This window comes from Heterodontus francisci, chromosome 33 (genome assembly GCF_036365525.1).
Source record: "Heterodontus francisci isolate sHetFra1 chromosome 33, sHetFra1.hap1, whole genome shotgun sequence".
NCBI lineage: Eukaryota > Metazoa > Chordata > Chondrichthyes > Heterodontiformes > Heterodontidae > Heterodontus > Heterodontus francisci.
Genome location: NC_090403.1, coordinates 42,114,528 through 42,128,198, shown reverse-complemented (window position 1 = coordinate 42,128,198; position 13,671 = coordinate 42,114,528).

The following is a 13,671-nucleotide window of genomic DNA, read 5'->3' as shown; positions in this document are numbered from 1 at the left end:
GGTATTTAGTAATTGGATAGGAAAAATACATATTGTGGCATATGTGAGATTACAGTGCTCAGAAAGGTTTTTTTTCAATCACTGCAGGCCCAGGACACACCATCATATGACTAGATACTGGGAAGTAACCACAATGCTGATTTAGCCACTTAAGCCTATTTCGCCATTCAATTAGATCATAGCTGATCTGAATCTTAACTCTATTTACTCACCTTGGTTTTGATTAGGCAAACTCCTGAATATAAAGAGGTGGAGTCAATTATTGGCGAGATCAATGATGCTGAACCTGAGAGAATATCTAGTGGAGATGTGAAATCTGTAACAATGGCATGTTTATTCATATATTCCCAAAAGTTCACCTCTCAATCACTTCCTTTCAAGGCTGCAAATCCGAGTTTATCCTGCCTTTCTTCATAACTCGGATGTTTAAAGTTCGGAATCAGCTGTATGTCTTTTTTCTGTACTATCTTGTGTTTAAGTGTCTCCCCTGTGTCTTGATAACTAGAACTAAACATAAATTCAAGCTGTGATCTGACCAGAGCTCTCTATAGCTTTAGTTGCCTTCTTCTGTCTTGTCCTTAGAATCCCTTCGGCTTTGATCCTTTTGTGTGGAACTTTGTTAAATGTCTTTAGCAGTCCAGGTATACCATCTATTAAGGCTTTCCAGTGCACTAGCAATTTAGTTTGTTGAAAAATAATCAAAGTAGGTCAGGCAGTATCTTTCCATTTTGATTCCATGATGGTTACTATTGAGTGGGTTATTACTATGCAGATAATTCTCAAATTTACTTGTGATAATTTCAATGACTGTTTTAAATGCTGCTTCAAGTAATGCAACCTGATCATGATTTTTTTGGTGGATACAGTTAAATCTTGAAAACAGGTCTTTGTTCTGCTAATGAAACGTAATGAAGTCCTTCAGAAATTGGTTGGTTGGCATCCTTCCATCTAGGAAAGATGATGGACACGCAGCAAACAATTCATTTAGGAGGGGTGTCTTCTCTTGGTGCACCTTTGCTGATGGTTGTGAAGGCCAATCCTTGAGAGGCAGGTTCTGTCATAAGTGCCACACGTGAAGCTGCCAAGTGACGCTGTGAGTTGTTGTTTTTGACGTTGGCGCCTGTTGCCAAGCTGCTGTAGCAACTGGTCATCGTCGTTGTGCACACCAGTCCACAGGATGTGTTGTCATTTGTTATCTCTTGCCCCACCCCCACCTCACTTGCTTATAACCTGTGACTTTTCTAATATTTGTCAGTTCTGAAGAAGGGTCACTGACCCGAAACGTTAACTCTGCTTCTCTTTTCACAGATGCTGCCAGACCTGCTGAGTGGTTCCAGCATTTCTTGTTTTTATTTCAGATTTCCAGCATCCGCAGTATTTTGCTTTTATTATATGTGTTGCCATTTCCCTCTTTCGCCAACTAGTGACTCCCAGATGTGATAGTCAACATTTAGGGCCTTCATGTCACCCCTGCAAGCATCTTTGAGGTGGAACTTTGGGTGCCCCACTGGTCATTAGGCCCTGGCTACCTCACCATACAGAAAGTCCTTGGGTTTGCAGCCATTTTCCATCCTGCGGACGTACCCGATCCACCGAAGCTGTCTGTTTAATTTCGACCAACACACTTGGGAGCTCTGCCTTTGAGAAGACTGCCACATTTGTGATTTTGTCCTGCCAGGATATACCATAGTGCACAGCAGACAGCAAAGATGGAAATTATTGAGCTTCTCTTCCTGCTAGCTGTAAGTTGCCTATTAGGGATGGGCAATAAATGCTGGCCTGGCCAGCATTGCCCACATCCCATGAATGAATTTTAAAAAATGTTTCGCAGCCATACAGTAAGGTACTGAGAACACTTTTTCAGAAATTAGGTTGGAAGAAAATAATCTAATCAACCATGATGCTGATTCAGTTGACAGATAATGAGTTGGACTGGGAGCTCACTATCCTGCTGGGAATGATTGGTACGTGACAAGGGGTTTGAGAACAGCTCGCACCGAGAAAATTCTTTTAACATTTTCGCTCTCGCATTACTTTTCCTAAAGATATTAATCTTTTTTTTATTCATTCATGGGAGGTGGGTGTCGCTGGCCAGGCCAGCATTTATTGCCCATCTCTAATTGCCCTTGAGAAGGTGGTGGTGAGCTGCCTTCTTTAACTGCTGCAGTCCATGAATTGCAATCAAAAGTGCTTTATCTCCACAGATCATATTGCGGAGGTGAGCACCAGTTTGATTGAAAAATAGGTCCCCTTAACGTGTAATGAATTCCAAACTTAAACATTCAAAACTAAGCGACATTTTTGCAAACGTCTCATTTCTACATTATTTATTATTTTGGAAATCAGTGTTCATTTAACCCACCAGTTTGAAAAACACTGGGTCTGGGCTAGTTATACTGACTGCGGAGGTCAATTTGTCCAGCGGGCGATTATTTTAATCACTATATATTAGGAGAGAATTGTCTAAAATGATTATTGGCGGATGGTCGGTGCGCTGGTATCAAGAATTCACCAGGTGGCGCTCATACCCCGTTGTGAAGAACAAGTGGGAATCAGGCGTGAAATCCGCCCAGGAACAATTCTTTCATGAGATGCTGCTCAATCTGTAGCTGGAAATAAATATCAAAAGGCCGAGTGATGCATCCTTGTGAAATGTGCACTTGTAATGTAAACTACTCATTTCAAAACGTTGGTCTTTTAAAAAATAACAGTAATGACTAAAATAACCATTAGCGCTTGTCGGTGACAGTTTAACTGGGAATGTGAGTTTCTATGTTTAATTTATTGAATGAACATGTTTATTTCAAAATATAACATTCAAACAAAATAGTTGAACTATCAGCTTAGGAGCTGACATAAAGACAGAGTGTAACTCATGAGATATGATTAATAAGATCAGTAGCTTGATATAACCCACAGCTCATTCATTAATGCTCTTTGACTCTTCTGTATAACTCACTGGTTTTGCTGAAGGGGCAAAATGTATTCAGTTTAAAAAAAAATAATAGCTGACATTGGCTGCTGATATTGTCTGAACCATGCTTGCTGTCTACCTTGTGTCTCTGGTAGGGCTGGATCCGGAAGAAACAACCAATGCTTAAAACTGCAATGCAACACAGGAAGACTATTCGTTTAATTGTTATATTATGATTAGATTTGAAGGAGTTGTGGAAAATTACTCAGCAGCTACATGGTGTTAACAGTTTAGGCAAGTACTAATTGTGAGGAATGTATACAGTTATTTGTAAGTCAATCTGATTTGTTCACTCTATAGTGAAATTATAAACAGCTTTTTAAAGTATGTGTTAAATATATTTACCATGTTTACACACATCATGGAAATGATACTTCTCCCATTTTCCCTGTATCCCAGCAGGAACTCCTGCATCTTTCACCAGGCTGTGTGACCATATACAACACCAAGGGAGAGTGTTCTGTTCTCCATTTATAGCGAAACCGTCTTCACGATTTTGCTGTACAGGCAACAGTCAAATCATTCTCCCCCTCCCCCACCCCAAAAAAAAGGTGCCTTTCTGATCACATAAAGGAGAAGGGCAGAGTCTAAACCAGGGGTGTCCATCCTTTTCGCATGAGGGGGCCATATTACATATTTTGTCCTACGTTGGGGGCTGGTGAGCAAATTCAGAAGGGTAAAGGCATTAGAAATGAATCTTACAATTAATCAAAACAACAAAAAATGTGCATCTTTGTGAACAAGCTTCAAATGAGAAGACTAATTTATTAATTTACTATGTTAAACGCTGATTTAGTGAGATACCTGGCATTGTATTTACTTGTACAAGTAGTCAATGTCTGCCCGCACACTTGTAGTGATGCGAAGTGTTCCGGAAAGATGTCCATCTGTCAGGAGTGATTGTGGTTGCTCTCTCTCTCTCCCCCTCTCTGTGTCTGTCTCTTTCTCCTCCCTTTTTCTTTGTCTGCCTGTCTCTCTCTCTTTCCCTCTCTGTGTCCGTTTGTCTCTTCCTCTCTCTCTCTCTGTCTCTCTCTCTCTGTCTCTCTCTCTCTCTCTCTCTCTGTATCTCTCTCTCCCTCCCCCTCTCTCTCTCGGTCTGTATCTTTCTCCTTCCCTCCCACTGGGCCTAGGCTGCAAGCCTCGGGCTCACCTTCACTTTAATCAACATGCTGTCGGTTCCTCAGGCTGACCGCGACTGTCATGACCCGCTCCACTCATTAACGTCCGGGGTCGCGGTGCTGGGCTACAGCAGATCATCACACACGCCGCTGCTGCCTGGGAGCTGTCGTCCCGGATTACGGTTTCCGTTATAGGGCGCAAGGGCCTGGATCTCCCAGCAGGCACTCACTCACTGATTACAGCAGGGGAGGCCAATAGTCAGTCATAGAAATTATTGGCGGGCCGCAAGAAATTTCTTTGCTGAAAGCAAACGGCCGAGGGTGAAAACCACGCAGCAAGGAGGAGGTACGCCAAGTACAGTTTACATCCGCAGGTCAGATGGAAAACTTTGGCGGGACCGGATTCTGGTCCACGGGCCGTATGTTGGGCAACCCTGGTCTAAACAGTTAGCATTTAAGGCTTGTCGGCCTTGGCTCAGAGGTAGCAGCACTCCTATCTCTGAGTCTACAGGTCCATTTTAAAAAATTTAGTCAAAAATGCATTATTTTAAGAGTCACAATGCTGTGACTCAGATGCCACCAATAATGAAAAACAAAACAGAGATGCATTTCAACATCATTTAAAGGTTTTTGCAAAAAAAGTTGTTAAGTGAATGATACTTTCCCACAAGTACAATGTTAATAAAAGTTTGAAAAAAATGAAACAAGCCATTTAATTACCACCAAAATTGGTTTGATTGATCAAGGTTGAGAGCTGCACGAGTCCTTAATGAGCTACGTGCGGCTCCGGAGTCATAGGTTGCCAACCCCTGATCTCATTGATATCTCAGTGCAGTGGAGTACTGAGGTGCAATCTTTCAGATGAGTTGTTAAACTCAGGTCTTGTTCAGCTTTCAGGTGAATATGAAAGATCCCAAAGCTCTATTTGAAGAACTCAACCAATGCTGCTAAAACAGATTATGTGGTCATTTATTGCATTGCTGTTTGTTATCTACAAATTGCCTGCCATATTTGTCTATAATACAACACTAACTACATCTCAAGAGCACTTCAATGGCTGTGAAGTGCTTTGGGACATCTTGAGGATGTGAAAGGTGCTGGATAAATGCAGGCTTTCTTCTTAACATAATATACAAATGTTATGTTGTATTTGAACAAATTTCTGATGGAAAAGTTATTTGTGAATTGTATTAAAAGGATTTGGTTTGGTTCAGTTGAAGGATTGAGGAAAGACCTTGATCTCAAAGGTTAACCCTCTATTATTTGGTATTTATAAATCACAGCCATGGAGAGAATTGCTTTGTGCCACTATTTCCAACCACTCAGACAAAACCTGTCATATCTAGAAGTGCAGTTGTGTGTAACTAAGAAAAGATTTATTTCCTCATTGTGATTGTTTTGCAGTCTGAGCTCAACTGTCACCATGTTCCAGGCACATGAGAAAGTGGAATTTAGGAGCATTCTGTGGGCAGGGCAATACAGTGAGTTTTGTCAACGTCTGGGGTAGAATTGCAGGGAGAGCTGAGGGCCCCAAAACTGTTGATTTTTGACACATTTTAGCATTTCTAAGGTGCCTTTATAAACGTAGTCTGTTTATATATGTTATAAATTCAAGCAGAGACTGCTTGAGTTGTGTACCTATCATAACCTCTGCATCACCAACTCGTTCTTTCACACTAAACCCTATCACCAGGTTTCATGGAGGCACCCAAGATCACGTCGTTGGCACCAGCTAGACCTCATTGTCACAAGGCGAGCCGCCTTAAACAGTGTTCAAATCACACGCAGCTTCCACAGTGCGGACTGCGACACCGACCACTCCCTAGTGTGCAGCAAGGTTAGACTCAGACCAAAGAAGTTGCATCATTCCAAGCAGAAGGGCCACCCGCGCATCAACACCAGCAGAATTTCTCACCCACAGCTGTTACAAAAATTTCTAAATTCACTTGTAACAGCCCTTCAAAACACTCCCACAGGGGATGCTGAGACCAAGTGGGCCCACATCAGAGACGCCATCTATGAGTCAGCTTTGACCACCTACGGCAAAAGTGCGAAGAGAAATGCAGACTGGTTTCAATCTCATAATGAAGAGCTGGAACCTGTCATAGCCGCTAAGCGCATTGCACTGTTGAACTACAAGAAAGCCCCCAGCGATTTAACATCCGCAGCACTTAAAGCAGCCAGAAGTACTGCACAAAGAACAGCTAGGCGTTGCGCAAACGACTACTGGCAACACCTATGCAGTCATATTCAGCTGGCCTCAGACACCGGAAACATCAGAGGAATGTATGATGGCATGAAGAGAGCTCTTGGGCCAACCATCAAGAAGATCGCCCCCCTCAAATCTAAATCGGGGGACATAATCACTGACCAACGCAAACAGATGGACCGCTGGGTTGAGCACTACCTAGAACTGTACTCCAGGGAGAATGCTGTCACTGAGACTGCCCTCAATGCAGCCCAGCCTCTACCAGTCATGGATGAGCTGGACATACAGCCAACCAAATCGGAACTCAATGATGCCATTGATTCTCTAGCCAGCGGAAAAGCCCCTGGGAAGGACAGCATTACCCCTGAAATGATCAAGAGTGCCAAGCCTGCTATACTCTCAGCACTACATGAACTGCTATGCCTGTGCTGGGATGAGGGAGCAGTACCCCAGGACATGCGCGATGCCAACATCATCACCCTCTATAAAAACAAAGGTGACCGCGGTGACTGCAACAACTACCGTGGAATCTCCCTGCTCAGCATAGTGGGGAAAGTCTTTGCTAGAGTCGCTCTGAACAGGCTCCAGAAGCTGGCAGAGCGCGTCTACCCTGAGGCACAGTGTGGCTTTCGTGCAGAGAGATCGACCATTGATATGCTGTTCTCCCTTCGTCAGATACAGGAGAAATGCCGTGAACAACAGATGCCCTCTCTACATTGCTTTCATTGATCTCACCAAAGCCTTTGACCTCGTCAGCAGACGTGGTTTCTTCAGACTACTAGAAAAGATCGGATGTCCACCAAAGCTACTAAGTATCATCACCTCATTCCATGACAATATGAAAAGCACAATTCAATATGGTGGCTCCTCATCAGAGCCCTTTCCTATCCTGAGTGGTGTGAAACAGGGCTGTGTTCTCGCACCCACACTTTTTGGGATTTTCTTCTCCCTGCTGCTTTCACATGCGTTCAAATCCTCTGAAGAAGGAATTTTCCTCCACACAAGATCAGGGGGCAGGTTGTTCAACCTTGCCCGTCTAAGAGCGAAGTCCAAAGTACGGAATGTCCTTATCAGATAACTCCTCTTTGCTGACGATGCTGCTTTAACATCTCACACTGAAGAGTGCCTGCAGAGTCTCATCGACAGGTTTGCGTCTGCCTGCAATGAATTTGGCCTAACCATCAGCCTCAAGAAAACGAACATCATGGGGCAGGATGTCAGAAATGCTCCATCCATCAATATTGGCGACCACGCTCTGGAAGTGGTTCAAGAGTTCACCTACCTAGGCTCAACTATCACCAGTAACCTGTCTCTAGATGCAGAAATCAACAAGCGCATGGGTAAGGCTTCCACTGCTATGTCCAGACTGGCCAAGAGAGTGTGGGAAAATGGCGCTCTGACACGGAACACAAAAGTCCGAGTGTATCAGGCCTGTGTCCTCAGTACCTTGCTCTACGGCAGCGAGGCCTGGACAACGTATGCCAGCCAAGAGCGACGTCTCAATTCATTCCATCTTCGCTGCCTTCGGAGAATACTTGGCATCAGGTGGCAGGACTATATCTCCAACACAGAAGTCCTTGAAGCGGCCAACACCCCCAGCTTATACACACTACTGAGTCAGCGGCGCTTGAGATGGCTTGGCCATGTGAGCCGCATGGAAGATGGCAGGATCCCCAAAGACACATTGTACAGCGAGCTCGCCACTGGTATCAGACCCACCGGCCGTCCATGTCTCCGCTATAAAGACGTCTGCAAACGCGACATGAAATCGTATGACATTGATCACAAGTCGTGGGAGTCAGTTGCCAGCATTCGCCAGAGCTGGCGGGCAGCCATAAAGACAGGGCTAAATTGTGGCGAGTCGAAGAGACTTAGTAGTTGGCAGGAAAAAAGACAGAGGCGCAAGGGGAGAGCCAACTGTGCAACAGCCCCGACAAACAAATTTCTCTGCAGCACCTGTGGAAGAGCCTGTCACTCCAGAATTGGCCTTTATAGCCACTCCAGGCGCTGCTTCACAAACCACTGACCACCTCCAGGCGCGTATCCATTGTCTCTCGAGATAAGGAGGCCCAAAAGAAGAATATATAAATATTTTGTGTGTATACTACTTTATATGATGGAGGTCAATATTAATATGATACAATATAATAAATGGTGTATGCTGTGGTAATATATGACAATAGATATTGCATAATATACTAGTCAAATATCTTCAGCTCTGTGGTTTTCCATCTCCTGCAGAATAACTTAAATGGACATTATGCTAACTAATTTGGGAGAAAATAGTTTATTGCTACCTATAAAATATAATTCATCAGCAAGAACCAGCTCAGTAATAGCCAGGAAATGCCTGCATATTACAAGATTGGTTCAGATGAAGTTGTCTTTTTTTAGCCTATTTGATTTCATTCTCTTGGAAAAACAAATCTGCTGCCTTCCCATTGTAGCAAGTATGTGCAGGCTTTTTGTCGTCATGGGTAATGTTTAAAGTTTAACTCTATGTTCTATTAATTTGCATTGATTTCAAGCTGCTGAAATTAACCAGTCCTGGTATTCCAGATTATGATTTATCCACCAACAAGGTAACAGTACTAAGAATAGCTCTTTACCAACTTGCGGATCCACACTAGAAAGAAATATAAGCACAAATGCTGTTGCTGGGCTTTCTAGTCTGGCTTGACGAATGTGTATGGTCCATGGGACATAGAACTACAGAATCTAGCTTGTTTCTTCAATGAGTTCAATATACTGGCTTTGAGCACTTTTCTTGACAACCCATTCCATCTGTTGATTGTTCTTGGCCTGATGTCTGTCCTAAACTTCTCCTATGACCGTTCGAAGCTCACATTTCACAGAAACCTGGAACTGATTACAAAGAATAGCATGTTTACCTATCAGCATTTGGAAAACCATTTGTTCTCATTTGTTGGAAGCATAAGACATATTATCATAAATTGTTTCAAAATGTTCCACTATGTCACTCATGCATAGCGTGACTGTGATGAAATGGCACATTGTTCTTCACTAACACTACTTGTACATGGAGAGGATACCCATGTTATGTGTCTAGTCCATGCACCACGATCTGGTGCTGCTGCAAATTTGAGAAGACAGAGATGGGTGCAAACAAATGTAAAACGTGTGGGAAGCATCTATTTGAAATGCATTTTTTTCATCTCCCAATTTAAATTACACAGGAAGTGTCTTGTTGCTTTTACTGTATTTGTACTCAGCTCCTGATTGCAAAAACTTATATCACAAGCCGTTATTAATTGCTCTGTATTATTATCATAAGGTATAAAAATGTTATATAAAATAATAAATTAGCTGATTAATATTTACAGACGGTTCATCTGGTTACAGATGTGAAGCAATAGTTCACTTGAGTGGCAGTTTCAATCTTCTTTTGGTTTCAGTTCACTAAACATTCAAATAGCACTACACTAGAATAGACCTGCTCCACATCTGTTTTCACTGAAGGTTGCCTGATGCAAGTTGGAACTTGCCATGCAGCAGTATTAAGAGAGGACAACACTTAAGAGTAAAAGCAGGAGGCTGTAAACAGCTGAGGGCAAGTTCAGCATTGCTGTTCTCGTGACTACTTTACAAACACCAGCTGTTTTCTGTCAAGGCTGATTAAATTGCAAAACTTATTTTTACTTAACCTATTTTCAACTTTTTTTGTCCCCTGTACAGAAATACCAGGACTCAAATCTAAATTTCCAGGAATACACAATAGCTTCATAAATGCTCCAACTTGTCCCAAAAGACTAATAGGACTTAATGGATGAAGTTTAAATGCAATTCACAATGGAGAGATTTGTCTGCTGGGAACATATGCTGGGAACTCACTTTCCCCATCCACATGTCACCAGGCTTTTCTGCTAGGTGCTTTTCCAGGTGAGGCTTGGCACTAGGGAGTACACTTGCAAAATCAGATCAAAATAAGTTTCCCTCCTGTCCTGAAGGTGTTGGCTTCTTACTGGGGTACAGTCATTTGCTGCTGATGACCCTCACCCAAGTGACCTTTCTTTAGGTGTGATCCCAAATAGTTAAAGCCATGCCATTCAACTGTGATGGGGTATTAATGCTGAAATAAAAACAAGAAATGCTGGAACCACTCAGCAGGTCTGGCAGCATCTGTGGAAAGAGAAGCAGAGTTAACGTTTCGGGTCAGTGACCCTTCATCGGAACTGACAAATATTAGAAAAGTCACAGGTTATAAGCAAGTGAGGTGGGGGTGGGGCAAGAGATAACGAAGGAGGTCTAGATTGGACCAGGCCACATAGCTGACCAAAAGGTCACGGAGCAAAGGCAAACAATATGTTAATGGTGTGTTGAAAGACAAAGCATTAGCACAGATTAGGTGTAAATACACTGAATATTGAACAGCAGCAAGTGCAAACCTGAAAAAAAACAGTGGGTAAGCAGACTGAACAAACTAAGATGAAATGCAATAAATGCAACAAAAAAAAGGATTGTAAAAAATGTAAAGAAGAATGTAAAAAAAAGGAAGAAAAAATAACTAAAAAATATTAATGCTGAGCCTGATTCCATCCTCACCAGCATCCATAGACATGTCCCAACTAGCAGAGGCTGTTGGATAGAGATCAAGGGCAGGAACTCTGGCTGATTTTTCTTCTCGCTGGCCCTGGGGATTTTAAGAGCAACTTTAGCAACCCTATCACTATCTCAGCTGTGCTCAGCCAACTCAGCACAGTCTGAGGATTAAACTTGAACTCATCCTGTTCCTCTCCTGGCTGGCTTTCCATCTTACATCCTCCATAAGCTTGAGTACATCCAAAACTTTGCTGATCGTATCCTTACTGGCAGTAACTCCCATTCACCCATGTGTGCTGCCACACCTTTCACCCCATCATTGGTGGGCAAGCCTTAAGCTCTGAAATTCCCTCCCTAAACCTCTCCTTTTCGTGCCCTTCCCTCTTTTAAAACCCTCTTTTCAAACCTACCTCTTTGTCCAAGCATTTGGTCACCTGTCCTGATGTCTCTTCCTTTGGCTTAGTGTCAAGTTTTGAATGAAGAGCCTTGGGATGTGTTACTACATTAAAGGTACTCTACAAATGCAAGTTGTTCAGCTGTCAAGCCATTGATGGAGCCACATTAGACATTATCTTTTTGTAACTTTTTTCCCCTCCCCTCCTCTTCGGACAGCTGGCTGCTTGCAGTTTCATGGCACAGTTCACCTTTCAGTACCTTATATGTGAGCTTTTCCAACAAGAGTAAGCAAGTTACTCAACCCTGAGGTTTTATCCTGTCCTGACCCAACATCCACACACATTCATCAGGGGCCAGTTGATGGTTATCGAGAATGGCTGCTCTTTCCTCCCTAAAAAAGGGGCAACTAAAGCTGATTGTAAAACCTACCTATTCTTTGGCTGAGATAATGGTAGCGAATTGAACTTGGGATCTTCTTGGTCTGACTGACTCAGAAACTAACTGGAGCTTCTTGACACAATAGATGATTGTTTCAAATGCTCTCCTGACATGGAGTCTCACCCACATTTGGGGAAAAAAGGTGCAATTGCCATGCTGTTCTATTTTAATGAATGGAAAATTGTAGGGAGTACACCTGTGATTTCCCAACATATACTTCTAGTGGACAAGGTTCAGTGCCATGAGTGTGCATTTCGAAAATTGCCCCATATTCTTTAATAGTGACATTACAAATGTAATTCTCAGGTGCTGCTAACATGATAACATATTTCTGTGCATTTGTTTGCCCGGAGTGCTGATGTTGAGGTTTCTCATCAGCAACTTTGACTGTCACTATCATGATGTGACCAGGTGAAACGTCATTGATCTGCCTCCTTGTTGGTTGATAGACATGGATTTGGAATTGTTTTTCAACCAAGTAGTCAGAATTTTACTGATATGGTTGCGCACTCTAATATGGATGATGTGTCGTTGAAGGTAAACAAAATTGAAATGTTACTGCTTATAAGCAAAACTAATTTAAAAAAATAAAATAAAGAATATAGATAGCAAATAATATTATACTTACATTAGTGAATATAAAAGAAAGGAGAACATGAAAAGAAGACAGGCAGAGTAACAGCCACGGCACTATTTGAGAATAGTAGAGAGTTTCCTTGGTGTCCTGACCAACATTCCACCCTCAATCAGTCCTGACCAACATTCCTTTATCAACCAATGCCACCAATAATAGACTAACTGAACAGTAATCTCATTGCTGTTATTGGGATGTTGCTATGTACAAAATAACTTGTGCTTGCCTACACAACAGTCACTGCACTTCAAAGTAATTCAACAATAACAACCTGCATTTATATAGTGCCTTTAATGTAGGAGAGTAATAAGGCAAAAATCTGACACCAAGACAAAGAAGAGGATCAAAGGATATTAGGAGGGGTGAGTAAGAGCTTAGTCAATGATATAGGTTTTAAGGTCTATAAGGAGGAGAGAGAAGTGGAGAGACAGATAAGTTCAGAGAGGAATTCAGAGTTTAGTGCCTAGGCGTGGCCACCAATAGTGAGGTGAAGGGAGTGAGGGATGTGCAAGATGCAGGAATTGGAGGAACACAGAGTTCTTATAAGGCTGTAGGGCTGGAGGAGGTTTAAGTGAAAGGGAAGGGTGAGGCCATGGAGAGAGTTGAACATGAGAATGAGAATTTTAAAGTCAAGACCTGGAGCCAATTCAGGGCAGTCAGCACATGGGTGATGGATTTGGAGGACGATATGGGTTAGGAATGCGGACAGCAGAGTTTTGGATGAGCTCAAGTTTATGGAGGATGAAAAATGCAGAAGAGCATTGGAATAGTCGAGTCTGGAAGTAACAAAAGCATGGATCAGAGTTTCAGTGGCAGATTACTACAGAAATAGATGTATATAGTCTTGGTGATGGAGAGGATATGGGGCCGGAATCTCAACTCAGGGCCAAATGGGATGCTGAGTTTGCAAACAGTCTGCTTCAGCCTGAGACAGTAGACAGAGAGGGGAATGAAATTGGTGGGAAGAAGAGCAAAGTTTGTGGCAGGGGCCAAAGGGGCTTCAGTTTTCCCAATTTTAATTGGAGCAAGTTACAGCTGATTGAGGACTGGATATCAGGCAAGCAATCTGACAACATAGAGGTGGTGCAGGGATTGAGAGAACTGATGGTGAAGTAGAGCTCAGTGTCATCAGCATTGTCATTATCCATGTGGAACCTGATCACATGTTTGTGGATAATGATTCTGAGGGGCAGCGTGTAGATGAGAAGTGGGTGGGGGCCAAGGGAAGGTCCTTGAAGGGCTCCAGAGGTAACAGTTTGGGGCGGGAAGAGAAGCCATTACTGAATTTCTTTGGCTCTGATTGAACAGGTAACTTTAAAATTCTCGTCCTTGTTGGCAAATT